At 35.1% G+C, this 3,763-nt stretch overlaps 1 long non-coding RNA gene across 3 annotated transcripts in view; it reads left to right on the forward strand.

Annotated features, from left to right (window-relative positions):
• Nucleotides 1–3,763, forward strand: part of LOC135104283 (uncharacterized) — a 17,669-nt gene extending 13,906 nt beyond the window's left edge. For all 3 annotated transcript variants that reach the window (XR_010270361.1, XR_010270362.1, XR_010270360.1), the window contains 3 exons: nucleotides 1,134–1,252; nucleotides 1,873–2,318; nucleotides 2,914–3,763. This is a non-coding gene — a long non-coding RNA (uncharacterized LOC135104283). The remainder of the gene's footprint in view (nucleotides 1–1,133; nucleotides 1,253–1,872; nucleotides 2,319–2,913) is intronic.

A 3,763-nucleotide genomic window follows, 5' to 3' on the forward strand; every position in this document is an offset into this window, starting at 1 on the left:
TATATATATATATATATATATATATATATATATATATATATATATATATATGAATTGGGATGTTTAGAATGTCTTTTTGGGGGTGTTTTGGGTGTATATTTGCTATTATCATTGTGTTTTAGGTGAATTTTGGGTGTTTTTAATGTTGCTTAGGATTTTTTTTTTTTTGTTATATTTTACTTGTTTTGAGTCGTTTGGGGTGTTTTGAATATATTGCGAGGTGTTGTGGTGTGTTTCGGGCTATATTGAGGTGTTGTGTGGGTTTATTTTAGGTATCTCACCATAGGTGAGGAATAGTATTGGGTAGAGTGGAGCGTTAGGTCAGTAAGTGAAGTTGAAATTAAGTGACCTTGATCATAGTACATTGTGAAAGTTCACTGACTAGAGTACTTGTATATTATGCTTTACTTGATTTTTTTTTTTTTGTGTGTGTGTGTGTGTGTGTGTGTGTGTGTGATTTTTTTTTTTTTTTTGTGTGTGTGTGTGTGTGTGTGTGTGTGTGTGTGTGTGTGTGTGTGTGTGTGTAAGGGTCCAGTTTCTAGTTCCTAAACCTGGAACTCAAGTTGATAAAAAAAAAAAAAAAAAGACTGGCAAGTCAGAGTGCGTGTGTGTGTGACATGATAATGTTTGTATGTGGAGTGTTTGAGGTTGAAATGATAAGGTAAATTTGGTAAGTATGGAAGAAAAATCTGAGCTGATATTAATTTTATCCAGTGTGCTATAAATGAAAGGGATTTGTCCATTTATCTCTGTCTTTTCAGCCCATTAAAACCAGATTAGCATGTAGCAGTGTGGAATATGAAGCTTTGAAATATATAGAAGAATGTTGACATTAATTTTCCCAAGAAGTCTAATGATATTCCTCTAATGCTTTGATTCAAAATGTAGAAGTGGGATTATTAATGAACATAATGTGACAAAGATGATGGTGATGATGAGGAGGAGATGGAGGATAATTATTGCTATGCTACATTTGTTAATTTGCTTTCTGTATGAATTTTTTTTTACTTTTAGATTTACACTACCATAAAAGACCATGAAATATGCCTGTTTTTCTTTGTGGAAATTTAGATACTGTGCAAGTCAAATGAATTGTTGGACATATCAAAAATCTTTAAATTTTCTGCTTCCAGGTTCCCCAACGCCTGTCTCCTGGCTGCACTTTTATTAAGCGGATTCCAAATACCGAGATGCTTTCACTGACATGATTCCTGATCCTGAGAAGCATGCCATGTACATTGATGTTGCTCCTGTAAGCTGAGAACCCTCAGCACAATTTTATATGCAGGGATTAGCTAAAAGATTAAAGCCTACTTCAGAAAGAGGCATCAGTAAAAGTAAAGGAGAACAGCTCTAGAAATGCTTATCCATAAGAGAAGCATGTAGTACTGCACCTAGAACTAGGATGTGTGGCATCTGTTTGTAGGGATCCTTTTGTGAGGCAGTCAGGTGCTGCAGTGTAGAGCCCTATCATTGGTAACCCCTTGCATGTGTGTCTACTTGCATAGCTCTCAGGAACAGATGTCTGATACAGATGGAGAGATGAATAGTTTGTAGGTGCTTATAAATGATAAAATCCAGTATAGTACAGATATTGGCTATGATATAAACAAGAAACAGTATTTTCTGTTCTTTTTTGTATGCTTATTTTTCATATATTTGAAATTAATATATTTCATATATTAATTTAATAAGTGATATGGCATGTGCAGCTTACATTATTCTGTTGCTTTTATCTTTTACATTTTATTCCTAATCTTTTTTTATGTCATGTCTGTACCCATATATTGCCTGTGGCTGAAATAAAGATTACTGTTGTTATTATTATTACTATCCATTTATTTATACTTGTTACTTTTTTTTTATTTTCAGCACATCGGAACACCTTTGAGGGCACAGATCAACATTGCTGTCCCACATGTCATGGAAGTGTATCCCGAAGCCAAGCTCAGAGAAATGATCTTCCCAGTTATATGGTTTGAAGATGTATACTTAAATGGATTACTCATATTGCCCTAATTTTTATTGTGATACTCGTGCTATGGTTTTCTCTCTTCCCTGTTGTGTGGTTTGATGATGTATATAGTGCTGTATTATTCATATTGTCCTCATTTTGATTGTGATACTATGGTTTTCTTTCTTTCCAGTTATATGGTTTGATGATGTATGTATGGCTGGATTACTCATATTCCCCTAGTTTTTATTGTGGTAATATGGTTTTGTCTCTGGAGACTCTTACATGCTTTCCTCTTTAAGGTGTTACAGAGCTTCCTGGAGATCTATTAGATTTGCTGAGCCTTGGTGAAAATACCCCACTGGTAAGGAATCTTTACTATGTTGTTGAGCTGGGTTACTCTAAACTTTGTATCTGAATAGAAGTCTGTTAAATACTGCTACATACTGCATTGGCTGGTGAGGTATTCTCTTCATTACTTTATAGTCTTTCATTCTACACATCATGAGAGAAGCCCTTGCTGCTAGTTATGTAGGTGTTTTTTTGGCAACATTATTGTATTTGAAATCTGGGAATTAGGTAAAGATGTTTAACATATATACTTACAGAGCTCCATTCAATTTTTGGATGGCTGGTTGATAGGCATTGTTTTCAGTTTCTGCCTCCAACTTCATCCTCCTTCCTTTTAACTTTTAGTTCCATCTTCCTTCCTTTTAATTCTTAGCTCCATCCTCCTTCCTTTTAACCCCTAGCTCCATCCTGCTTTCTTTTAACCCCTAGCTCCATCCTCCTTCCTTTTAGCTCTAAGTCTCTTGCTTCTTAACTATAAACTGAAAATGAGTGTAGCTAAGACAAGGCACCCACACTTTTTGTAGATAGATAGGTGAAAGAAATTATTAAAGGAATTGCAAAATTTTTCACATATAGTCATACGTAATTCTTGATCTCTCCTTTTTCAGGTGGTCTAAATGAGTATGCTTTTAGCAGCATTCACCATTGGATTCACAATTATCCTGTTCGTGATGGTTATATTCTTTGCCACTCACTACAACTTGTCTGTTTCTTACTTCAACCCAAACTCTATTCACAAGGATGGCAAAGCAACAAAGATCAACAATGCACAACCTCAGGCACACAGACTAGAGTTGTCTAGTCATGTTAATACTATGGTGTCCAATAACCCAGAGAATGATGATGCCTGACATCATGGGACAGACCCACACTCAAGCACACACTCCTGGAGGAACAATCATCACTCAGTTGGTCACTTCCCAGAATCTCAAAAAGCCTCCCAGGGCCAGCCTTAGCACAGAATGGTGAGGTCCCTCTTTGTAGATGGAGCGTCCTACAACATTGCTGGACAAACACCATCTCTCCTCACCCCAGAACCCACACTCACAAGTACAAGCTGAATCATATCATGCACACAATTATATGGTTTATTCATAACTTCAGTCTGTAGTTTAGTTCAAGTAAATACAAATATCAAATGTATTTAGAGAGATATTAATTCTAATTCTATTAATCTTAAAGTACTCAAGATAATAGCATAGTACTGTAAATTTTAACATTCATGAAATTCAAGTCAGGAAAGTTTGACTTGTGTCTTTGATTTGGCAAACTTTTATCATATTTAATCTGAGTGACAATATCATTGTTGTACTGTAAGGTGTAGTAAATTATGTGAGATGGAATGACCTTTCCAAATCTTTTGGAATCCATATCATATGAACTTTTAGTTAGACTATGATGCAACTTTTATATGATGTAGATATTGTTTTACACTGACAATAAAAAGCGATTTGTTTA

Source organism: Scylla paramamosain, chromosome 10, assembly GCF_035594125.1.
Source record: "Scylla paramamosain isolate STU-SP2022 chromosome 10, ASM3559412v1, whole genome shotgun sequence".
Taxonomy (NCBI): domain Eukaryota; kingdom Metazoa; phylum Arthropoda; class Malacostraca; order Decapoda; family Portunidae; genus Scylla; species Scylla paramamosain.